Below are 27,660 nucleotides of genomic sequence, written 5' to 3'. Positions count from 1 at the left end.
GATGCGGGTAAGTGCTAGTAAAACTTGGAAGCATGAATGACTTACCCAACGAAACTGGCTCTCCTCTACATGTTGCAACCAATTGTGCCATTCATCAATGGACTGAGGTTGATTAGCTATTGGTTTCCATGTACGGAAATTCTTCAGGGTATACGGATTTTGGTTTTGTCGCTGAAGAATTTGAAGTTTTTCACCAAGCCAGACATACAACAACTTGACACACCCACAAAAGTTATCTTTGATCTCTTGGGAAGCAATAAGATCTAGTCCCAAGAAGGTCTCTGCTAACATGGGGGGGATTGGATTCCTCCCTTCATTGATCTGATCTACTACTCCTAGTTGGGTTAAAGATGCAACATGGGAGTTTCTGCGAAGAACATGGCGTGCGAAGACCATAAAGATTAAAGCATTACGTCGACAATCCTGAAAACGGGAATTGGTAGGATCGACGTTTTTAGAAAAAAAGCTTAATCAGGTCTTGAACTTTTACGCACGTATCCGTTAGACAAGGCAGAGTATCCACAGTTTCATTTTTGAATAGTTTACAAAAGAGGTCATGGGAGGATTCTACTCTTGAAGGTTTGATCCAGAGTCCCTCAGATGGGAGCTCTAGTAGGGTACACAAGTCCTCAAATATGGGACAGAGTTCAAAAGGGCCAAATCGGAAGACATGAAGAACAGGATCCCAAAGTCCAGCAGCTGCTTAAAGAAACTTCCAATTTATATCATGACTGTTCAAATGAGTGAACGAATTGATGAAATGATCAGCCATATTTCTCTTTCAATGCTCAGATGGGAGAACTCTAATGGTATCAGCTATCCAGTTGTCCAACAAAATGTTCGCCATAATCAGACCTGACACAAAAATAGGACGGGATAATGAGGGAATGAAGATAACTTGGAATAAACAAGAAATAGGGGTTAACTTAACAATCGATTATAAGAAGGATACAATTGACGACATTGAATGTTCCTCTGATGATCAAAGATGATCAGAAACTCAGATAAGAGACCACGGTCACAAAGTGAAAAATGTAGATCATAGACCGGGTCTAAATCTAGAAGATGGATATCAAACTATATGATCAATGAGATCAACAATGATAGACTATGGCCATAAAGATAGTAGACGAGCTGTCGACCATGTCTAAAGACAAAACAAACAATAATCTGAATAATACATACGTAATATGAATCTATGACACAACAAAAGAATGGATAAATGAGGTTTGAATCTGAAGGATAAAACAGGCAAAATTTATCATCACTGGGTCAAGAAATAAACCATAGCTATGAGTGTGACAGGTATAAGCTCCTAGCCAGGTTTAGAGCTGAGAAATGAATAGACACGACGGATTGATTCAAGCCAGGAATCTCTACTAGAAAGTAGGTCCTGATCTTATAATCAAGAGATATATGGACAAAATCTCAAAGAATAGAGCAAAAGATAGGCCACGACCATGAGAGGGGCAAGTAAAAGCCACCGGTCGGGTCTAGATCTGAAAAACGGACTGAGATAATTGATTAGATTAGACAAGGAAACCTCACTGAAGATAGGCCCCAATCTGATAACCAATATATAGATATATACATATATATATATATATATCCTATAATCCAGCAGAGTCAAGACACTTGACTCAAGACAGACATGTGAGTACACTAGGACTGCGTTGTAGCCACATAAGGTGAGCTACAATAATCTATGGATAAGACATGACTCCTAAATCTAGGCTTCAACATGTATAAGCAACACATGTTCGTCTTTATATGAATGCAATATATATATATATATATATATATATATATATATATATATAAGCACATGCAGATCCTAATTGGGTTTCACTAAATAAGCAAATATATACATGTACATAATATATATGTAAAATAAAAGTAGGGCTCCAGACTCAATATATCGGGTACTATGCTTATGATCCATACTTTAGATGTATAACACAAGTACGCCTAGTGTTATACATAGTATGCTTCATTGCTCATCGGCTGCTGTAAACACAAGTACGCCTAGTATTAACGGCTGCAGCACCGGCGCATAGCTTGGAAATAGATACAACAATCCCATCAGGGTAATGACATCCCATCTGGTATGTGCTTTATCTATCCCATGGAGCCAATAAAATCAAAGAAAGGAAAAGTAAAAGACAAAATAAATGATATGATAATGCATGCAGTGCAGTGTGTGAATCCCTTGTTTTAAACACCTATTTGGTGCCCCTGGATTTTAAGCGAAAGAATTCCCATTTATAATGATTTTCACCCAAATTTCTCCAAAATAATAAAAATGGCATTTTTATTAGAGCTAGGCAATGTTCTAAGAACTCCCCAGCAGAGTCGCCAGCCTGTGGACCCCGATTTGGGAGAGAGGTGGGGGACGAGCCCCTAGCGGCCTCTTGGATCATCCACACGTGAAGGAGAGCTCTACCAAGGAACTCTCGAAACAAAACAAAACTCAGAGTCGCCATCCATGGTATACGGCCATGGATCCTAAAAAAATATGCTCTGTATACCATGGATAACCAGAAATGAATGGGTTCGTGCCTGATTACGAATGGAGAAGGTCTGAAGAACACCTCCAATTCGTCCAAGTGCAAGCACTTGGTCTCTTATGCCATTTATTATTAAATCCAAAGAATTTTGGGTAAAATCATATGAAATGGGAACAAATATCCCTGAGTGAACGTCTACCTAATCATGCATGACTCGGAGATGAAATAATAAGCATACGTAAAGTAAGATAAAAGATGTGTCACCTAATGACAACTAGGTTGTGAGTGATATGCCTAATTGGTATCTAAGTTCTAGTGGACATACACATGCAAGCTACAGCTAAAGGTATAGGATCAATACAAGAAAGTAAGAAAACACAGCAAAACACACAACACAAATCAACTCTATACATGAATGGAAAAGACAAATCCTAAAACTCTAATGCAGGACTTGACTCGGACCAAGATGGCCGTCCATCCCAGCTGCTCTACGTATTCCGGCCTCGGGAAGAATCGGAGTCAACGTAGTTCGATGACCTATTCTAACTACGATGCCTAACCATCTAGAACCGCTATCCTAGACTCGATCCACTAGACTCGACTGATTTTTAAAGCTTTTTGCATGATTGCTTAAGTTCAGGTGAATTGTAATTTTCAGGATTCTCTATATGCCCTACCTAATGTAAGTTGATTAGCCTTAAGCTACTGCAGGTGGGCCCTACATCCTATGTGTAACTAGGCTGTGCATCCTAAAGAAGACCACAGGCTGACCATATGCTTTATAGTCTAGCCATCGGTTCGACTAAATGTCTAACCGATCAACTTGAAGCCTCCTAACTCTAGGGACACTCATACGACAGGATACACCATATCAATACAAATCAGGACAGACTCCTAACTCTAAAACGCCCCAAATAGCTAAGACAGACTCCTAACTCTAGGGGAAGATCATTTTGAAAATGTTTTGAAGAATTTTTGTATTTTTAGAAGATTTGAAATGTTTACTTTTTTAAAGGTTTGGCTGGACTTGGGATGTGAATCCCAAGCTGCACTACGTACCCTGTGGAAAGGGATCAAGCCAACGTAGTTCGGAACAGAATTCCTAAGCTACTCCTAATGACTCGAGATTTTTGAGATTTTTGGTTTTTGAAATGTTTTTGTTGTTTTTGACACAAGAGGACATATTCCTATCATCATAAGGGGAAGACAGACTCCTGATATCCCGTAAAGGTTGGACAGCATCCTATGCTTTGCGGGGAAAAAAGAAAGAATCACGACTCTGCAAGGGTTGGACAGCATCCTATACCTTGCAAGAGTGGATAAAAATCACATGATTTGATGAGAGGTTGGACATAATCCTAACCCCTATGATGATAGGACTGACTCCTGAAAGACTGAAGGACTGACTCCTATGCTAAAGACTGACTCCTATGCTAATGACTCTGAGAATGACTCTAATGAGACATGACATGTCTCCTAAAACAAAAGGATAAGTAGGGTCAATGAGATAAAGCCTGTCTCCAAAATGTGGATGACTTTTCTACCGAGACATAGCTTGTCTCCTAAAAGGGGTTGAATTTTCCTGAGACACAGCTTGTCCCCTAAGAGGGCTCTAGATAACTCTTTCATTGCCCTTGCAATGAAAGGAGACCTAAGATTTAAGGAATGAACATCTAAAAGACTAGGCAAGTCTTTTAAACAAAAGAGGGGAATGCTACTTAGACTGAGTAAGTCCCCTAAGGATGGGCTTGGGCTAGCGTCTTCATCGCCCTTACAATGAATGAAGGGAATATGGCAACTAAAAGACTAAGTTAGTCTTCTAAAAATAAGGATAAAAGAATATTCTAATGAGAGTAAAAAAATTAATTTCTAGAGGGAAAAAGGCAATAAAGATACAATTTTTACAACACAAATGAATTGGCATCACTTCTAAAGCAACAAAAATAAATAACCTTGAAGCAGGTAATGTCTTAGCGTAAGAAATAAAATGTTTTGAATCTCAATATAACCTATACAAGGTATATACAAGCGCAATGCACTTATATGAATAAAAATATTAAATCAATGCACTTATATGAATAAAAAAAATATTAGTAACATAACAATAAATTACGAGATCATTTTAACACCTGTACTTCATAACACATCAATGATACTTAAGAAAAATATCACAAGCTCTTATTTCGAGATCTATTTACTCACTAAAAACTTGTCCTACAGATGACATAGTATATAGGATTTGGACACTCCACTAATAATAAAAAATCAAAGCATCATCATGGTAAGTGACTAAATTCTATGTTGTATGCTGTTAAAATATATATATCTTCCAAGAACTCAACTGGAAATTATAATAGAAATTCTGAACAGTGAAAACAAGGTAAGAGAACCCAAATCACCTTCAGGATATACATAACAAGGGTGAGTAATGGACAAGAAAAAGATCGAGAATAATTAAAAAAATCAAATCCAAAACTAGTGCATGCATCCCCAAAACATCTATATTGAGAATCATGAAATTAATGTAAAAACTACACTATGGATTAAACCTTAACTCTCCAACAACCATAAAAATCTTCCTCGTACATAGCTAATGTTGAAAGCCAAACTTCGCCCCTTTTAACCTTTGAATATTTAAAGAAATAAAATGTTCTTATCCTGAAGATCAACACAGGCCTCTACAATCTTACTATAACAAAGGCCACAATCCATAGAAAACAAGTCAAATTCTATGGGTCTTTTTCTTGGATTTTACTTGCTCTCATTTCTAGCAACTGTATAAAAGGAAAAGTCATAATAAAAGGGGTACAGCACTAAAACCTAACATATCACTTGCATTACCCAAATGTCCCTGTTAGTAACATAGAATCCATAGGAGAGAATATCCTATCACAATTTCATTGTAAACCTACACTAGGACACACAAATCATGACAAGAAAAATATCCAAACCAAACCATTTGTTCTTATCATTCAAATATTTACACCAAAGATTATAAAATCTAGATGATAACCATAACTAGGAGTCAAATACCAACTCTATATCATTGAAATCCATATATCAAAGCCCGGTGTTATAAAATAAATGGAATCAAGAAGATGCAGACTTCATACCTGTATAGCCGAAATGCCCAATACAATTTCCAATAAAACAGATTCAAGTTTAAAAATTGGAAATCAATCTTATCTACTCTTCTACTCATCACACTATTACTTTGAACTGTATAAGAATTAAATTCATAAGCTATAACAATCCTTTGTTCCTAACAAAAGTTTAATGGGGATATTCCAAAAGACACAAGAAAACCATATTCATCAGCAGACATTTCCATAAGAACATTCAAGAAGTTTGAAGAAAAATCAAGTTCATGTTAATTGTATTTGCAAATGTTATAATAATCTTAGTCATTTTTAACATTTCATCTTCACAAAATGATCCTTGATTCACTCATTCGATACCAAGCAAGGAATTCAGTGTAACTCACAATTTTCATGAATATGTATGCAAGATAAAATATTTATAGCTTATAAATTCTCAAGGCTAATCAAAGTAATCTACAACTATATATATAACTCATGCCAAAGCAAAATGAGAAGACTACACATACCATAGCAAGATGAGGGTTACACATGTCAAAAAAAATGTTAAGGCTGTTAGTATAAAAAAAGTGATGGCTGTTAATATCGAGACAGATGACTATAAAAAATGAGGCCATAAGTAGGCTGCCAATATCGAAGAGATTGCTGTAAAAATGAGGCAAAATTCTTAAGTTCTAAACAAGGGGTGAAATAAAGGCGGTAGAAAACAGGGGCTGAAGCAAAAGGCTGCAGAAAACAGGGTTATGTGTAGCAAAAAAAATAAAAATAAAATTTGAACATCTACGTAGAATAATAAAAGAGTGATTTGATATGGACAACATGCATTCATAAATAACCTTAAGACATATTGACGTGAACATTATAGTCTTTACAAACTTTTGCAACTATGGAACCCCCAGATCATAGAGCAATAAGAAGATAATTTCTCTATTGAAGCAATTTCTCATGAATTCCATAGCTTATCTCCACAGACTTACATGCATCTATATGAGAATAACAAGATATATGAAGACATCCATATGTACTATTACAACATGTACAATCTACCAGTCCAATTAAACAAAATGAAGCATATTTGAATAATCTACTGAAATTATTGCCATTTCCAGAATGCGATTATGCTAATTTCAGAAAAATATGATATATATGAATAAGTTACAGGTCAAGCTATTCTACAGTCCATCAATTAAAGCTTTAGGACACTTATGAATCTGGTCATTGACTACTAAGGTGATAAACCATAGAGAAATGATATCAACATCATTATATTCTACTACATATATTAACTCATGTTACAATTTGAAATTTTAAAGAAAAGTTAGGGACTCAAACAGATTTCATTAAAAAAAAAATGACAAACATATATATGAGAATGAAACAGTGTATGACATGTCCAGAAATCTCAAGATGAGATTATGAAAATGTGAGCCAAGATAGGAAAGTGCGCGAGTCTGAAAAGTGTAGTATGAAACTATTTATTCCTAACCACTAAACTATTGTCGGAGTTATTACAACTCTTAGCAGTAAAGCTGAACAATATAAGAACAAAGAATTTCTATTATATTTACAACAACTAATTTTAATGTAATAAAATGACCCAACAACAAAAGAGACAAAGCCTTCACTAATCTCTTACTATCTTTTATTACAATTACAAATAATAAACAATTACAAATAATAAAAGCAACAGAAACCTTTACTTTAATGATCATAAACCTGCAGATCATGTTATCATTGGTGAAACAAAGTAAGAGAAAATATCCCTAACCTAAAGAAAATAGTCCGCACAAATTGTCATTAATGTATTAGAGTCCAAGGAAATGAATATATCCACAAAGTCATCCCATGTCCTAAAGTCCATAAAAAAAATTTAGAGCAACTCTGCTTTGAATCAATTTTCACATAAACTTATTCCACACAAATCCATTCAAAATAGGTTCAGCTTGCTAGCTCATAGAGTAAAAAAAAATTTCTACTATTATACAATCAAAGATCAAAATAATCCAATTCCATAAACCACGAAAATGCCAGAAAATACAAAATGATCATTTTCAATCACCACTAATGATAGACATGATGACCAACACATCCATGAGATTACTCCCCTAATCAATTATCATATTCTAATTACGTATAGTTTCTTCTTCCATTCAGTGATTCGAAAGAGTAAAAGAATAATCCACAGCATTTAAAGAGCTAAAGTTTACAGATCATAGAATCATACTATAAATCACCAAATTACTTACTTTAATAAAATAAATTTGAGATAATAATAAAGTAACTTACCTTATATGCTGTTCCTTCTCTTCTCTTTCTCTTTTGTAACTTTATCCTCCTTAGATCTCTGTTCCTTCAGCACAATCGTCAAATTCTCCCTTTCTATGATTGAATCTCCAATTTTTACCGAAGCTTTCGAAAGGAAAATGACCAAAAGTACGGCAAAATCAGCAAAAGACGAATCTTGGTTATGGAACTGAAGCTCTGGTTAAAAAAAATTGATTGTTAGGGCTCTAAAACTACAAGTTTAGGGTTTCTAGGATTTGAGCTCTCGGACTAAGGTTTAGGTATAAGAAAACACATATTTTTAACAAGGGAAAAGGTGAAAATCAAGCATGAAGATAAAGGAAAATGCTAGCCGGAGCTTTTGGCCAGAGTTTTGGCCGGAGTTTAAGTAAAAAAAAAAAACTAGGATCAAAAGCTAAGGTTATAGATCTATGATTCTAAAGTAAAAACCTAAAGTTTAGACTACAGAAACAGAGCAGATCTGTAATTTTTGCTCAAGTTAGGGTTTAGAGCAAGGTAGATCTAAAGTTTTAAAGACAAAACTTAGGGTTTGGGAAGGAGAAAAATGGCACAAGCAACAGCTTGTAAGATCTAAAGAAGAAATAAAAAAAAAAAAAAATCTTGACCGGAGTTTGGCTGTAATCCGATCGGATCGGAGTTTAGAAAAGCTCGCCGGAAGGATTGCCGAGGAAGGAGAAGATCGAACGGAGCTAGTTTTTTTTTATGAAGAAAAGAATCAGATCTAGATTTCTATGAGGTACGGCTAAAAAAGAAGAAGATGAAGATAGCACAATGTAGAAGGCTTGACCGGAGTACGATCAGAATACAACCGGAGCTTGGCCGGAGGTCAGCCGGAGAAGGTGATCGGAAAATATGGGTTTGGGAAAATGAGATCTAGTTTCTCTCTCCCTTTCTCTCGCTCTCATACGAATTTTTCTTTTTTTTTTAATGAGCTCAAATAGGTATTTATAGAAAATTTTGGGATTGATATCCGCACCCCAGATGGATGAGGCGCGCGGAAGAATTGATAAAGCGCGCCCACCATTTTTTTATTCGGCTTGGGCACGTCTCCCACAGGATAAATTCACCCCCTTTTCCGGTTTACACTACGGTCTTCTCGAGGCTCGTTCTATAGGCAAACGATCGCGGATTTCGATGAAATTTTGCAAGGACCTTGCTGGGACCCTAACCTTCCTTGGGGTTAAATTTGGGGCTTTAAAACTATGATTTGGTTGGGTTTTGTACAAACATGGACGGCTTAGGGGACGATCAAAATGGGGTGTCTACAGTCACCTAGTCTTTGGTTGTGCTTAGAAATCTATTGTGCAGCTGCTCTCAAATGAAACAGCCGGCCACGAAATGTCTTTCTGTGATGGGGAACAATTGGGCTCTCAGCATCTTCTAAGTTTGGTAGCTTATGAACTTTCAATATCTATAATGGACCGTTTCACTATGTCCATTTTATGATATTTTTGGATAACCAAATAACTGTCCATCTGTGCCATGCTAAACCTTTGGTTTGCTCTGTCCATCCATTATATGCTACTTCTTTAGTTTACATCTGGGTAGCGAATATTTCCTTTTCATTTCAGCTTCTAACTACTTGAAAGGCAAAACTCTTTTAGATATGTAATTTTTTACCACTGTTCGATTTTTGTTAGAATTTGGTGGTTGATGAAGCTTACTCTGGAGCCCATTGTTTCAATGAGGATCATTGTAGAGGAGACATTTTTGCACGTCAATAGTTTTTGGCGACAAACCCAAAACTAAACCAAAATAAAAAATCCTAAACCCATAAATATGATACCATTCTTTAGCTACATTTGTATGAAAATCAAAACTAAACCAAAATAACCAATCCTAAACCCATAAAAATATGATACCATTTTGTAGCGACATTTATATGAAAATTCTAACAAAAATGGGCATCAGGAAAAAATAAATAAATAAATCATAAACCGTGAAATGAACCCAAAAGGAACAAACCCAATACTTGAAACCAATAATCTATCCTATATGGTCTCAAACCCATAAGCATATCAATTAAATTTAAAAAAACTTTTCAATAAAATTTCTAAAAACTGTCAAAACATGATATAATCTAAAAAGTTTGAGTATGAGAAATTGCTCACAAATTCAAGCCCAATTCCCCTATATGCTCCCTGCACCATGGAAACCCCACAATTACACGGTGTTGCAGCGCTGCAGAAAGAAGCCTTGCTCATTGATCTCAAAGGTGTGGCCATTAAAATGCGCAATACAAAAGGCTTCATATCTAACCATCTAAAAGAAGGGAAAGAAAAACACAATCTTTATTTCATTGGCTCTGGGGGTACCTTTAAAAATGCTACATTTTTCTCTAATATCAAACAAGAAAATGATCATATGAGAGAAGGAATTAAAAAACAGTCTGAGAGAAAATAAAGGGGTGGATTGGAACTACGACAAACTGTAGGGGTTCCTAAAAATGGCAATTCATTTGTTTTTTCAAATTAATTTGCACTTTTCCATCCTTTTTCGTTTTTTTAGTCAAAAGAATACCATAGATTCCAACTGTTTTTTTATTATTAATTGAATTTATCTTCCTATTGAAAGGGCTTTTAGGTCTGGATTTATGGGCTTGACGTTTGTGTTCTGGCTTCTGATTACTTTGCAAATGTTTTAACAAGATGAGTTGTATGGTATTCGGTACAGACCTCGATGCAGGGCCCAACATGCATACGATCTTAGTTTTTTTGCCTCTGATTTGCTCCTTCAACCGCCATTACAGTAGAGAAGAACAGAGCTTCAATCTAAAAGAGGGTCTTTTTTTTTGTTTTGGACTAAAGGAACATGTTAACAAGAAACATGTAAAATATATAGGCGAGTATAGGTTATGTACAGAAGCAAGCTGTTGGATGCAGAAATGTGCATTAAATTATACTCCAGCATACATGAGCTGATATTGGATAGCCATAATTTTTTTAACTGAATTTGAATTAATGGTTGCAATTTTTTTTATTGGTTTAATGCCAAATGCAATGTCATTAACCTTTTCCAATTTTTAAATGTTATTTCCTTCACAAACAGAATTATGCTCTAAAGGTCATCATCGCAGAGACAAATGAGTCTTGGGAGAAATTGATCAACAAATCAGTTTATGCCGGAAATATGTTGCTTCTGTAAACACGTTCTATTGAGTTTGAACTGCAAGGTTGTCTTCTTTGCCTAGAGAGTCCCTGTATTTTTCATAGTCACAGTGTATTTTTTTGTTGTTGAAGCAAGTCAAATTATTTTAGATTTTTATGTTCAATCTTCCAAACTTAATGTCTCTAATTAGTCATTTGGAATAAGTTTGATGGGTTGTCCAACTGCCATTACTGGAAGCATCCAAAATTAGCTCATGTTTTTATTTTTTTGAAACTTGGTCTTAAGATCTGAATGAAAGGTTAGTAGGTCTGAAGCATTCTTACATTATCAAGTTTCTTCATTAAGGCTTGACTGTGATTGGAACACTGATTAAAAAATTAACAAATTAATCATCAACCCACCTTAATTGACTCTTTTTCAACTTGGATTCACAATAAAATATGTTTCTCTATTAGGGTTGAGAATTTTTAGTAAGAAAAGAACAAATACATGTATGCAATTCAAAGCCAGGAAGGTCCTGTTGTGACTGAAATGGCAATTACTTGCATACGAAATTATGTGCGATTGGTTATGTAGTAACATTTTTATTCGAATCCTTTTTATTTTTTTACCGTTTTAATTCATTTTCTTTACTGCTCTTTTAATTTTTTATTGCCCCTGTGCATCCCACGGGTGTCACACTAGTTTTTTAAGATACTAAAAACCTAAAAGAGGGAGCCCCTAAAATTTGAAGCCTTGCTTTTCTTTTCAGAACACATATTATTCAGTAAAACATGAAACTAAAAGGGAAGAGAAACATAAAAACCCCAGAAAGCAGTGCTAAAATTATGAAATAGAAAATAAGGGAAAAACCCATATCTTACCTCCAAACACACCTAGGGTTTTCTCAGATTTTCATGCTCGAAATCTCCTCGAGGCGAACAAGAGACAAGCTTGAGGATGGATTGATTTTCATGCTCAAAACCTCCACACGCAGACTGATCGTCTCAAACAAACAAAGGAAAAATCAAGTTACGAAAAAAACTAAAAATTATACTGATCTTAACGAGATTGACTTTTGATTGTCTCACATACAAAGAGAAAGACAGAAACAAAGATATTCAAAGTGAAAATTGTGTTAGAACTAACCATAAATCACACAGCTTACCTCAACATGCAGAAACCCTAGCTTGTCTTTGATTTTTGTGGAGATTGAGGGCAAGAAGCTGAGCTTGAAGTCGAAATCCACAAAGTTTCTGGTTTAGGGAAAGAAAAAACCAAAGTTTCTGGTCTAGGGAAGCAAATCCCAAAAGTTTTTGGGAAGAAACCAACCAAAATCGAAAATTTTAGGGAAGAAAATGGAGATTTTAGGGCTCTTCACTTTTTTAGGGCACGAAAGAATCGATAAACGCTTAGGTTTTTCTTCCCCGCGCGATCGGCTTCGTTTTTTCGTTTGCCCGCATGAGGGTCTCCTGAATATTTTATCTCTGCCCTCATCGACGTTCAAAGAATCACGCCGGTGTTTTACCAAACCAGCGACGCTTGAGAAAGTCGGTAATTCCTCTTCTATTTAAACAGACATCTAACGACGTTTTAATTGTAAAACGTCGGTAAATAATCACTTTCAGTGACGTTACAGGAACGTCGGTAAATTATTAAGGCGTATTTTTTTGGGCGCGAGTGGTTAGTCACCCTTCACCGTCATTCCTTCATTGAACGTCGGTGCATGTACTATTATTAGGGACGTTATACATGACGAACGTTGGTGAATGCCCTTTTTCTTGTAGCTAGTGTAAAAAAATTAGGCATTAGGGGTTGATCCAAACCGCTGATTTAATTGCCCACTATGTGAGTTGATTACACACCTAATCCATTTTGTAAGGTGATCTAAACCGCTAAATTTTAAGGGCTGCAATATACTTAACTCGTACTCCTCAAATCACTTTTGTAAGATGATCTAGACCATTCATTTAGTGGGCTACAAAGTAAATTGGACACACCCCTTAACCTCTTGCCGTATGATGATCTGAACCGTACAATTTGTGGGCTTTGATGGACTTGTCCCAAATTATCATTTCCATAGGCTGACGCTAGCCCTTCAATCTACATAGAAACTACATATGGTGGGGCCTACACCAAGCTTGGCCGAATCCCATTAAAAAGAAAATTCAAAAAATCAGTTTGATGGCCCTATTCCAAATTGGTTGAACATGTCTCTTTCCCAAATTTTATATTTTGCACATTAGTGGGCTCAATTTTCAATTTTTACCGAGCATATAGGCTCCTCTGTGACCGAGACATAAGTTGGGCCCGTGCAAAAATTCCAATCCATATTTTGGCGTTTCACACCCTAGTGGACCCTCTTGTATCAAATTGGTCGAACACCGTCAAACTATTTCTATAAGGCGATCCAAACCGTTCAAATGATGGGCAATAATGTAAAGTGGTTGCACCCCTTAAACAATTCTACTAAGATGATCCGAACCGTTACTTTCATGGATCTAAATGTGAATTTATGCTGCCCATGAATCATTCTCGTACGATAATCCAAACCATCCACATGATCGAGCTACAACATAAATTAGTGTGCCACGAAACCGTTTCCATTGGATAATCCAGACCATCCAAATGATAGACCCTTCTTTCATTCGGTCAACGTAAAATCTTTGGATTTTTCACTTGAAGTTGCAAATTGATATTGGTACCACCCTATTAGATTTACACCATGTATTGAATCATTGTAGGTCCACCACCATGTGAAATATGCAAGAGGGGGGGTGAATTGATTTTAACACTAAATTATGCCTTTTGAAAATTTAAGAATTGAACTTAATTTGATTTATCTTCTCTTGATTAGATTTTTTGGTTAGTGCAAATAAGTTTAAACAAAATGAAATGCCAAACCCAAAGAAATGAAAGTGCAAGAACAAGAAAGAACACACCGATATATAGTGGTTAGGGTAAAGCCCTACTCCACTCTTCTTAAGATCGTCCTTAAGGTTTTCCACTATTGTGAGACCTCCACGATGCCCGGCTCTGAGGCGATTACACTTCCAAGGGATATTAAATAAGGATGCCCTTACACCTTTACACCGACTCTCCTTCTTCGCCGAGTTCTAAGCGATGCTCCCTAGGGTATTAAGGTAGGATGCCCTAGCCACCTTTACAAGAAATAGAAGTTGAATAGCTTGGCTTCTCTTGAAAGCTTGATGCACTTTGTAGTCTCTTGATTGCTCTTGAATAGTGGTTGCAAGGCAAGTTTGGGAAAAATAAATTCTTAAGCTCAAATGGGTTGCAAGTGTGTTTGAAGGCTTAAGGAAGTTTTTCAAATGTTCAAGAGAGAAAAATAATCCTCTTGATTGAGTATATATAGCTTCTCCTCAAAATATGATCGTTTGGGGTGGTAATATCAAAAACCAAATTTTTATTCAAATCCCAACGGCTCTTTTCTAACTTGTCGCGAGGTTCTCGGAGTTCCGAGAGAACGGCCAGAAGAAGAAAAAATTCTACTGGACCATTTCTCGGAGTTCCGAGAAAATGGCCACTCCGAGAAATGGCCAGAAGCTACTGGACCATTTCTAGGAGTTCCAAGGGAACTCTCGGAGTTCCGAGCTCAGAGCTCCGAGAAAAATCTCGGAGTTCAGAGAAGCCTAAAAATCAGCAGACTTTTTATTTTTATTGCTTGTTTGATTTTTGGGCTTTTGGAACTCAATTCCTATGATAAATTTGGAATGTTTATGAGGGTCCCAACATGTTGGTCCACCACATAACCATTCACTAAACCATTTTAGTTCTTAAGTGTTTTCGAAAACTCTTTTGAAAACCTTGCCTCGACTTATAAATCTGAAGAGAGAGGATGTACAATGATACCTATGTAACCTTCAACTTCTCTTTAGTCTTGGTCTTCAATTGATCTTCCATCTTGTGTATGCTTGCTTGAGAGATGATGTGAGCTCCACTTAGCTCCTTTGACTCTTGTGTAGTACATCTTCAAGCATGACCATGTAGTGTGTTGGTTTCTTCAATGATCAATCCTATCTTAAACACAACACTTCAAGGCAAATTGATTAGTATTCAAAACTATAATCAATTATGTTTAGAATCATCAAAACAAGATAGGAGAGTAGACCCTTGGGCTTACAATCTCTCCCTTTTTGATAATGACAAACAAAATTGATTATGAGGTGTGTGTGGAGTGACATAGTAGGCAAGTGAATGCTGGAACTCCCCCTCAATATATGCACATAGATAAATTATAACAATTAAAAGCATATGGTGCATATAGTCAATTGAATAGATAATCAATTTCAAACTTCTCCCCCTTTTATCATCGACAGAAAGGGTGAACTAAAATATACAGCAATTTAGGAGTAAATGTAGATTGAGTTAGGTACTCCCCCTAAATCAATGCTTATGGTATAAAAATATTTAGCCAAGTAATGCACATATACCTGTTCATGATTGAGATGTTGACATATGTCAAATTGTTAAGTATTTTTGATTAAAGTGAAGGTACATCTCCATCTTAGAGAACTAAGAAGGCTAAGAGTACCAATTGAGTGATTTTTAAGATTAATATTTGACATCTCATTCATGTAGATACTACCAAACAAGGATGATATATAAATACTATATAGATAGGCTGGTGAAAGGCACAAAGTATTTATTTGGCAATTTCTTTGACTTGATCCGCACTCCAAATGTTTAAGGCACTTCTGATATAACATATTCTATCATCACAAAGGGGTTTTGTAAAGATATCCGCCAATTGTTCTTCAGTGTTGATATATTTTAAGCAAATATCCCCTTTTTGTGAGTGATCTCTAATGAAGTGGTGCCTAATCTCAATATGTTTTGTTCTAGAGTGTTGTATGGGGCTCTTTGTTAAGCTTATAGCACTAGTATTGTCACATTGGATGAGAATATTTTCCATTTTAATTCCATACTTCATCAATGTGCTTTTCATCCATAGGACTTGTGCACAGCAAGCTCCAGCGGCCACATATTATGCTTCTGTTGTGGACAGAGCTACTGAATTTTGTTTCTTACTAAACCATGAAACAAGTGATTTTCTCAAGAATTGACAAGTTCCACTAGTGCTTTTCCTATCCACTCTACATCCAGCAAAGTCTGCATCTGAATATCCAATGAGAGTGAAGGCAGTGGATCTTTCATACCATAGTCTCAGACTTTGGGTTCCTCTTAAGTACTTCAAGATCTTCTTTACTGCCGATAGGTGAGACTCCTTTGGATTCGATTGAAATCGAGCACAGAGACAGACAGTAAACATAATGTCTGGTTTGCTGGCTGTCAAATAGAGTAAGCTACCTATCATACCCCTATACATCTTTTGGTCCACAGATTTGCCAAATTCATCATTTTCTAGCTTAGCAGTTGTACTCATGGGAATTCTTGATATCTTACTGCTATCCATGCCATACTTCTTTAATAACTCCTTTGTATATTTTTCTTGATTTATAAATATTCCATTTTGGTATTGTTTAATTTGGAGTCCTAAGAAGTAGGTTAACTCACCCATCATGCTCATTTCAAATTCATTTTTCATTAGAGTTGCAAATTCCTCACACATTTTTTGATTAGTTGAGCCACAGATGGTGTCATCCACATAGATTTGGACAAGGAGGATATCTTGATTTTCTCTTTTGATAAATAAGGTTTTATCCACCTTTCCCATTTCAAAACCTTTTTCCACTTGGAAAGTGCAAAGCCTCTCATACCAAGCTCTAGGAGCTTGCTTCAATCCATATAAAGCTTTATCAAGCCTGAAGACATGATTTGGATGTTTAAAGTCTTCAAAACCTGGAGGTTGCTCAACATACACTTCCTCTTGGATATAGCCATTTAGGAAGGCACTTTTGACATCCATTTGATACAGTTTAAATCCTTTATGAGATGCATATGACAAGAGTATCCTAATAGCTTCCATACGGGCAACAGGAGCAAATGTCTCATCATAGTCTATTCCTTCCTCCTGATTGTACCCTTGGGCTACAAGCCTAGCTTTATTTCTAGTGATAATTCCATTTTCATCCAATTTGTTTCTATACACCCATCTTGTGCCAATGACTGGATAATCACTAAGTCTAGGCACTAGCCTCCACACCTTGTTCCTTTCGAATTGATTCAACTCTTCTTGCATAGCCATCAACCAATATTCATCTTTTTCGGCTTCTTTGATGGATTTTGGTTCTAATTCGGATATGAATGCCAAGTTGTTACTCACACTACGATAGTATGATCTAGTTCTTACTGACGATGTGGCATCACCCAAGATTTGGGATTCAGGATGATCTACCAATATTCTCCTATCCCTAGGCAATGAGTCATCATCTACATTCTCAACTTCCTCACTAGGTAATGTGTTACTTGTAGATGCATGGGGAGGAACATTTGTTTTAGGTAAGAGATGTTCAATAGGTTCATCCTCATCGTGTGGCATTTCTTGAGGTGTTGGCTCTCTCTCATCAAATGTCACATGCATGGATTCTTCTACAACTAGAGTTCTTCTATTAAATACTCTATATGCCTTGCTATGTGAAGAATACCCTAAGAATATGCCATCATCCGACTTCTTATCAAATTTGTGTAGATTATTTTTAATGTTTAAGATGAAGCATTTACAACCAAACACTCTAAAATAGATTATATTTGGTTTCAAGTTTTTTCAAAGCTCATAAGGTGTTTTCTTAGAAATTGGCCTTATATATACCCTATTTATGATATAGCAAGCGGTGCTAACCGCCTCCGCCCAAAAATATCTAGGGAGATCATTTTCATGCAACATAGTTTTAGCTATTTCTTGGAGGGTTCGGTTCTTTCTTTCTACAACCCCATTTTGTTGAGGTGTCCTAGGTGCCGAAAAATTGTGTTTGATGCCATGTTCATTACAGTAAGTGTCAAAATGTACATTCTCAAATTCCGTTCCATGGTCACTCCTAATGTAAGATATGGCAATACCTTTTTCATTTTGTATTTGATTACACAATTTAAGAAAATTTTCATAGGTTTCATCTTTATGTGCTAAAAATATGACCCATGTAAATCGTGAGTAGTCATCCACAACTACAAACACGTACCTCTTTCCACCTAGGCTACTTGTCTTCATTGGTCCAAAAAGATCCATATAGAGTAGTTGCAAGGGGTAGGTGGTTGAAATCATTTTTTTGGGGACAAATGAGCTTTTTAATTGTTTGCCTAATTGACAAGTTCTACAAATGTGATCTTTGATGTATTTGAACTTAGGCAATCCTCTAACAATGTCTTTTGAGGAGAGGGTCGAAATCAGATCCTTTCCGGCATGACCTAACCTCCTATGCCACAACCAAGAATCTTCACTAATGGCATTAAGACAAGTCACATTTTGGAGTCTAAGATCATCTAGTCCAATAGTGTAAATGTTATTATCTCTAGAACCTATGAATTTCACTTTTCCATCTATCTTATTTTTAAAAATGCATTTGTCAGGGTTGAAGATTACTTCAAAACCATTGTCACACAATTGACTAATGCTAATAAGATTATGGGACAAGCCATCAACATAAAGTACATCATGTATGGGAGAGGTAGAGTTACCTATGGTGCCTTCTCCTTTGACTTTTCCTTTCTTATCATCTCCAACGGTAACGTCTCCACCATCCTTGAGTGGTAGGGATGCGAATTGAGTGAGGTATCCTGTCATGTGTCTAGAGCATCCACTATCAAGGTACCATGTGTTCTTCTTGTTATGGCTTTTAAGGCATACCTACATATGAATAGGCAAGTGAGATCCCTTAGGTACCCAAATCTTCATAATCTTGCTATGTCCATTTATTTTCACTTTAAAGTTCAATTTGATTTTATCTTGTTTAGCATGCATGCAAGCAACTTTATAATGACCTTCTAAACCACAATAAAAATAAGTTTTGGTACTACTAGAAGAAGCCTTTACAAGTTTGTTTTTATAGTGATATTGTAGTATTCCATTTATGTCCAAGTCCACTTTTATCATGTGACAATCTTTGAATATTAACAAGCCTATCCAATTTCAATGAACTATGTTCAAATTTTTCAAAAAGTTTATTTAGTTCATCATATTCAAAAGATAGTTTACTATTTTCATGCTTTAGCTTGTTGTTTTCAATAGAGAGTTTTTGTCGATTTTCATGTAAGATTTTGATAGTAGCATTGAAATCATAAATTTTAACTTTATATTTTTCATTTTCATCATCTAGAAATTCATGGTCTTTCTTTAGCCAACCAAATTCTTTTGTCATGTTAGCAAGAGAATTTTCAAGTGATGCATTTTTATCAAATTCAATCTCAAGTTCATCATATGCATTTTGTAAGGAATCTAGAACTTCTTTTAAAACAATGACATCATTTAAAGTATTTACCTCTTTATTGTCGTTTGTTGAGGCCATGAAGCAAACGTTTTTTGTTAACAAACAATCTTCTCCATCATTTTGTTCGCCTTCACTCTCAATTTCCTCATCCCATGTGGCGGTCATTCCTTTCTTGCCTTCTCTTCTCTTGAAGCGATTATTTGAGGTAGGCTCATTGTTATGTGGACAATCCGGGCGAATGTGTCCAAGCTTCTTGCAACCGTAGCGTCGGGGTTGAGAAGATCCGTCACCAAGCTCTTCTTTCTTCTTGAATGGAGGATTGGTTCTTCTATTTTTCATGCCTCCCATGTTCCTTTGCAAGAATTTGATCCTTCTTGTTAGGAGGGCAACTTCATCTTCCATGTCTTCCTTTGCATCTTCATTATCACCTACATTACAAGTAAAAGCAACTCCTTTTCCTTTTTCAATTTTAGTTTCAATTTCGGGTGCTTTTGTTTTGAAAATCATCTCATGGGTTATCAAGGACCCCATTAGTTCATCTAGGTTTAATGTATTCATGTCCTTGGCTTCGGTGATTGCGGAGGTTTTGGATTCCCATGACAAAGGTAGGGATCTAAGGATTTTGGTCACTAAATCTCTATTTGAAAATTGCTTTCCAAGTCCCCCTAGTCCATTTACAAGGTTAGTGAATCTAGTGTACATGTCGGCAATAGTTTCATCGGGTGTCATTTGAAAGAGTTCATATTGCCTAAAAAGATGATTCATTTTAGATTCTTTAACTTGGTTGGTTCCCTCATGGGTGACTTCTAAGGTGTCCCAAATTTCTTTAGCCGAATTCAAATTTGACACTCTATTGAATTCTCCGGGTGATAAAGCACAAATTAGGGAATTCATGGCTTTGGCATTGTAGTTTGAGGCTTGTTGTTCGGCTTCGGTCCCATCATTTAGATTTCTAGTGGGTAATATATATTCATTATTAATGGCTCTCCACATTTGGTAATCTTGGGTTAAAAAGATTTTCTTTTTGGTTTTCCAAAATCCATAATTTGTTCCATCAAAGTAGGGTGGCCTAGTGTTTGAGTAACCTTCATGGGGTTGAGGGTAGTTTGTCATTTTTAGAATCTTTACTCTAGATCGGTTAGGGGTTAAAAAAAATTAGAGACGAGTGTAGACACCCCATTTTGACAGGCTCCAAAAGTCCCAAAGTTGAGTCGAAGCTTTGAAGTTAAATAAATTCCTGAGGAAGCGGACCCCAAGCGAGGAGAAAACCCGAATTTTACCAGCTTATTGTGTACATTTATAGGTGCAATTCTCCCAAAAGATTGTCATAACCCCAAGGAATGCGCCAGCAAAATCTCGCGGAAATCGAGTGAGAAATGGCAGACAAGACGAGCCAAATCCGTGCACTCATCAAGCGTGGGTTTTGGTATGGGTGTGCCAATATCATCCCTAAACCCTACCTATATATGACAAAGAGAGGGGAGAGAAAAAAAAATTTCGTTTGACCCTTGTTAGCTGCAAAAAAAAATAGAGAGGGAGAGAGCTTGAGCCTCCTCTTCAGCCACCTCCCTTCTACCTCCAACCATCCACCGGCCGGAATCCGGCAGCACGATTTCTGCTATTCCCATCGGAATCCGAACCTCCACCACCCCTCTCATCTCCCTCCTCCGACCACCACTCCTCCAGCAAAACCTCCACCACAACCCACCTTCTTCCACCTCCAACCCACTCCACCGAGCCACCACCTCCATCGGCCGTGACCTCCACCATTGCAGCCACCATCATCAACCTCAAACCCGAAACCCAAAACCCATCTCTACCGCACCACCACCAGCCACCATCCTCAACCCCTTTTCGAAAAACCAATCCACCCTCCTCCAACATCATTTCCCCACCATTTGCCCAACCTCCCCCGGCCATCTCTCTTGCCGTTGGCGAGCTCCCCCATCCACATCACCATCGTTTTAAACCCTCTATCAAAACCTCATAAAAACCCGTTTCTTCACCCACCATTTTCTCCGGCCAAACCACCGGAATCCGGCAAAAAAGAAAAAAACACCACCACCGGCCACCCTCTGCCATTTCCTCGGACTCGTTTTTAAACTCCACCACCATCTTCCCCTTTCACCCACAATCCCCACCTCCATTTTCCTTCCTACAGAACCCTCTATTAAAACCCATTTTATTCCACCTTCACCGACCACCTCCTCCATTTGTTTCTCCACCAGCCACCACCACCTCCTCTGCAGATTTTCGCCCCAACCACCTATCTCCATTTTCTCCGATAAGCTTGCCGGAATCCGGCAAGCTCAACCCCACTCCTCCGGCCAAGCTTCTTCCACAGCCACCCATCCTTGGCAATTTCCCCAAACATCAAACCCATTGCCAGCCGCCACCTCAACCATCATCCCTGCAAACCCATTTCATCAGACCTTACTCCATCTTCATCTCCACCGTCCCTACCACAAGACCCCAAACCCATTTTTCCGATTACCATCTCCGACCACCCACACCACCATTGCTAGCCACCTTCTCCACCATCAAACCCAAAACCCATCTTCGAAAAACCCCACCACCGTTTTCTACCTTCTTCATCTCCATCTCCGTTTCATCTCAGATTTGGGATTCCCTTTTTATTAAAAAGCAAAGAGAGAGAGAGAGGGAGAGAGGGAGAGGGAGAGGAGGAGCCCAATTTTTGTGAGCAGATGAGGGATTCTCTCATTTGTTTTTTTATATGTAGAAAAAAATCAGAAGGGGAGCTCGAGCTCCACTTTCCGGGCGCTCTCCGATCAACCCTGTTTCATCCGCCGAGGCCCCGTCTCCCCCATTTCGTTGACACCCCATATCCGATCCAATCCAGCAGCTGCCGAGATTACCTTCATCGATTCCGGCAATTTTGCCGGAATCCGACCATTTCCTCTCCTCTGATCTCGGATCTTTCATCATCGTCATCGCTGGTATTGCATTCAACCCAAGAGAGGTTTTGTACATGCATTGCGTCCTCGCGGCGCGGGGATCGTTTCCAGATCGGCAACTTTGTGCGGCACCGGCAATGGAAAATTAAAGAGTAACTAGCCCAACTCAGGTAGTTTCTCATCCTCTTAGGCATTTTGGTCTGAATTCGAAGTAGGGATTAGTTTTCTGGTTACGTTTTGAAGTTTAAGTATGATCTCTGGAAATTCTTTTGGCTTATTTGTCGAAATTCAGTTCTCAGGTTTTCTTTTTGTCACATCTATTCTCAGTGCTTTATGATCCAATGCACCTTGATTCATAAGCTTGAGCTTATAGTAGTCATCTTCAGATGGTGAGTTTCTTTATTTTTAGTTGAAAATCTATCAAATGGCTCATCTCAGGGCATTCCTTTTCTCTGCATTCCTGATGATCAACCTTTATCTTCATGTTTCCTATCTAATGAATTTCAGCATTTTAGTAGTCTTCGCGATTCAGTTGAATATTTTGATTAAGCCCAAACAGGTTCTGTTCATGGTGCAGATCGCACATTAGCAAAGGCCTCAATTGAATTGTTATTTTTTTGTTTTATTGCAAAAGAGAAAATTCCTTGTACAGTGGCAGCATGAATCAGTCTTTTTCAAGGGTTTTAGAACTCTTTGCCTCAGGGAATTTGTCTTTTTCGGGCGCCGGCTATGACAGAACGCTTCTTGAGCCAACCCCTTCCCTTCCTGCCTTAGAGTCTTCGCAGGTTAAGGGATTTCTTCCTCTTTAGAGTCAGTCCTAGAGAGTTTAGGAGTCAGTCTTACCATCCTAGGGTTTAGGTGTCTGTCCTACCCCTGTAGAGTTTAGGATTCTGTCCTATCCCTTCATAAATTTAGGATTCCGTCCTTCCATCTTTCAGAGTCAGTCTTCAGCATAAGAGTCAGTCCTTTAGTCTTTCAGAAGTCTGTCCTATCATCGTTGGGGTTAGGATTCTGTCCATCCCCTCATCAAGTCATGTGATTTTGTCCGCTCCTGCAAGGTATAGGATGCTGTCCAACCCTTGCAGAGTTGTTATTCTGTTCATTCCCCTCGCAAAGCATAGGATGTTGTCCAACCTTTGCGGGATATCATGAGTCTATCCTACGCTTATGATGATAGGATTCTGTCCTGTTGAGTTAAAAAACATCAAAAACATCTGAAAAATAAAAAATCCCAAAATTCTTGAGTCATTAGGAGTGTAGTTAGGAATTCTGGTCCGAACTACGGATGGCTTGATCCCTAGCTGAGGGGTACGTAGGCAGCTCAGGCGTGCTGCTGGCATCCTGAGTCCAGTCACCCTTTCTTTTTACACTATTTTCACACACCATTTTTGCACCCTTTCACCATTTTTTAAATCACTATTTTACAAATATTTCTCATCTTTTCGTCCACCCAAGTTCAGTCAAGCATTTTTAATAAATATTTTCAAACATTTCAAAACAAAAGCAAAAATGGGCAAGGATGGTGATTGCCCGGTCACTCGGAGCCCTCTTTTCATTCCATTTTCGGTTTTCATCGTGATTTTCGGTTTCTATCGGTTTTCTGATGTTTTATCGGGTTTTGGGACGGGCGATGACGTAGCGTGGCCCCTTTACAGGGATTTCCCTCGCTGAGCCCAACGATAGGTTATGACGATCGCGAGACTTGTCCGATCTTCAGCAGATTAGGATCGCTGGGCTTGATTCCTTTTGAATCGCCCTCTGAGCCTATCGTGTGTTCCATCTTCTTTCCCCTGGCATTTTGGTTCTCACGTGCCGTTGATTTTCCGATTTCTTTCTTTTCTTACACCTTTTAGCTTGCTGTGCGCTTATCTTTGATTTCTTATGCATTCTAGTTTGTTTGTTCTTCTAGCGTGCGATCGATTGCCATTTTCTTAGTCTTATCTCTTGCATAGGCTCGCATGCTAGTGTGTTTACCTTACTGTTTTGATTGCTTAGCTATAGCGTTTATCCATTCGTCTTAGTTTGATTATCTGTCTAAACTTAGATATTTGCTTTCCTTATCTCATTATATCTGTCATTATCTGTTTAGCTGTAGCTATGCATGCGATTGTTTATTGCTTTCTTAGATGTGATGAGTTAGGATTAGATGCGATGAGTTAGGATTTGGATGTTCACTTTCTTTGCCCATCCCCGGGTCATGCATGCTTAGATAGACGTTATCTCAGGGATGATGGTTCCCATTTCACATGATTTTTGCCCAAAACTCTTCAAAGTTAATAATAAATGGCATAAGAGACCAGGTGCTCGCACTTGGGCGAATCGGGGGCGCCTAATCCCTTCCCCATTCGTCATCAGGCACGGACCTTTTATATCTCTGGTTATCTGTTGCGACAGAGCACAGCATGGGATCCAGGGCCCACTTCCTTGGATGGCGACTCTTTCTTTGTTCGAGGTGCGTCTCGAATCTGGGCTGGTCCCCGAATCGAGAGGTATCTCACTTCACATTGCCGCTCATGCTGTGAGGGGCACTCTTTCGAGAGTTCCTTGGTGGAGCTCTCCTTCACGTGGATGATCCCGAGACTCGCGTGGGGGCACGTCTCCCCGCCTCTCTCGGATCGGGGTCCACAGATTGGCGACTCTGCTGGGGAAGTTTTGAAACATTGCCTAACTCTGTAAAAATGCCATTTTAATTAATTTTGTTGAAATTTGGGTCAAAACCAAGCTAAATGGGAACTTTATCGTTAGAATCCAGGGGCACCAGATAGGTGCGTAATTAAAACGAGGGATTCACACACTGCACATCATGCATCGTCATATTCTTTATTTCTTTAATTGTTTTCATTATTATTGGCTCCACGGGATAGATTCGATGCGTGCCCGACTGGGATGTCATTACACCCTGATGGTACTGTTGAATCTATTTCCAAGCTATGCGCCGGTGCTGCAGCCGTAGACATTGGGCGTACTTTTGTCTAGAGCAGCCGATGGGCAATGAAGCATACTATGTATAACATTGGGCGTACTTTTGTTATACATGTTAAGTATGTTTCATACGCATAGTACCCGATAGATTGAGTCCGGAGCCCTACTTTGTTTTATATATTATGTATATACTTACTGACTTAGTGAAACCCAACTAGGAAGTACCTATGTCTATATAAGTATATTGCATTCATATAGGGTCGAACATGTGTTGCTCACACGTGTGGAGCCTAGAGTTAGGAGCTTTGTCCCCTTTGTAGACTAGGGTAGTTCATTTTTACATGGCTACAGCGGTCCTAGTACACTCATCAGTCTGTCTTGAGTCGAGACTTCCTTGACTCCTCTAGTTAGACTAGGGTTGATGCCCCTGGTTAGGATGTATATATATATATATATATATATATATTTATTATTAGATTAGGGCTTGCTTCTTAGTTAGGTTTCCTTCTAATCTAATCAATTTTCCCCCATCTATCCATTCTGTGGATTATCATCAGATTCTTGGCTCTTTTAGTCATGATCTGTCTTCCGTGAGCTTGATCATTTGATTGATCCTGATCAGACCGTGTTCCACATGTCGATTGTGAGTCTATCTTGCCATTATCATTATCGGAGTGTGTGTTCTTGCTGAGAGCCCTGCTTTATCTTGATCATGACGGCATACTCTTCATGTTTAGTTGCTGAGACCCTCCTAGTATAACCGTCATGCTGCCGATTTTATTTCAGAACCCTTGAGCGTAATCATTATCCTTTTGGGTTCGTTGACAAACCATGTGCTTGCCTCACCACATCTCCTAGTATAGCTGTTATGCTGCCGAATTTTCTCCAAATATTTTGAGTGTGGTCATCATCCTTTTAGGCTTGTTGACGAACCATGTACTTGCCATACCACATCTTCATGTGCAGTTGTTATGCTGTTGGATTTTTATCCAAGGGAAGGATGTCTTTGTGCTGCCTTTTGTTTCAACTTGCGCATTACATTGCCATGCGATTTCTTCTCATTGAACCTAGTGTTTGTGATGTCCATGATAGGAATCTTGCCCGGTTGGTTAATCATAGCTCTCGAAAGATTCACCTTTTTAAAACCCATTTGGCCTCGCCCAGCTTCAAGGCTTAACCGCAATTCTGCTTCACCCATTGCACCTCTCACATTGTCCAGATGGCTGAGTATACTGAAAATCTCGTCTTTACAGAAATGAGAGAGATGATGATGATATCCATGACCTGATAGACAGGGATCCCCTCATTATTCTTGAACTCAAGTGCTTCCAAGAACCCTACACCTAACCGTGTTGCACCTCCTACACCCACACCATGGGAACCATTTCACCCATTCAACCCTTCATATATCTTACTACCTTTACCTGTACCACCCTGGGGCTGGGAAGTAGATTGATTGCAAAGGGAAAATGAAAGATGCCAGAGCTTGAAATTAAGGAAATATCACCACGCCTGAGAAAATCCCACCAATGCCAATGGAGCAGTTTGAGCTAATTTGATAGGACATTATAGGACTGTCCCTTCTGAGATTCTAACACCAGGGTCGAATCTCTCCAATCATTCTCATCATTAAGGAAGGCACGTTGCCCTTGAACTTTCAGCGCCAATCCGTTGCCTCCGATGAAGTGTCTCATCTTCGAAATTTATTTTGAAGTGTGTATACCAACCCTCCTGTCAAAGTTGGTAAGTCTAACCATGTCAATATCAATTCTAAGTATGTTGTGTTTATTGGTCTCTCTCATTGTGAGCCAATGTCCAATCTTTTGTTGAATTTGATGAAGAGCCTAGCGTGGCGTGTCAAAAATCATTGTATGTACTTCAAACATTCAATGCAATGAACATCTGTTTCCAGTGTCGTCAATATTCTTGTACATGTTCACTCTTGGATCTAATGTTAATAAACAAATTAAGACACCCTCCTCGGACGAGGATGCCGATGAAATTCTCCTCGAGATTTGAAAGATAATCAGACGAGAGGAAGAGCGTCGAGCAAAGCCACTTGCAGATGAAATCGATACTGTGGATAGTGGTATCGAAATCCGAAACTCGGGAAACAAGAATTGGCAAAATTTTATCTCCCGAAGAGCGCAAAGAATCGATAAACCTATTTAGAGGGTTCAAAGAAGTGTTGCTTGGTCCTATGAGGATAAACCGGAAGCGTGCCTTGGCACTGTTCAACGTAAGTCACCCTCAGCTTCAGACATCAGGTCAAAAGAGCAAAAATTTCAAACGAAGAATACCAGACATCGAGTGAAGTTAATGAAAAATTTAGAGAAGACTTTCGGACAACAAAGTCATGAGCATAGAACATGAACCCCAAAAAAAAAAATACTTGGGCTCTACATTCCGATGGAATTTCAAGTCAAAGTAATCAAAGAGTAAGGGCATTCCCGCATTTCAAGTGAAAAAAAAAAAAGAAGATAGA

The 27,660-nt window shown here is 38.1% G+C and overlaps 1 protein-coding gene across 1 annotated transcript in view; it reads right to left on the bottom strand.

The window, feature by feature from the left end:
* Positions 1–27,660, bottom strand: part of LOC143891701 (uncharacterized) — a 95,531-nt gene that overhangs the window by 3,044 nt on the left and 64,827 nt on the right. The window lies entirely within an intron of this gene.

This window comes from Tasmannia lanceolata, unplaced genomic scaffold, assembly GCF_043159265.1.
Source record: "Tasmannia lanceolata isolate RefF3 unplaced genomic scaffold, GAP_Taslan_0.1 ptg000015l, whole genome shotgun sequence".
NCBI lineage: Eukaryota > Viridiplantae > Streptophyta > Magnoliopsida > Canellales > Winteraceae > Tasmannia > Tasmannia lanceolata.
This window is presented reverse-complemented; position numbering and strand designations above follow the sequence as displayed.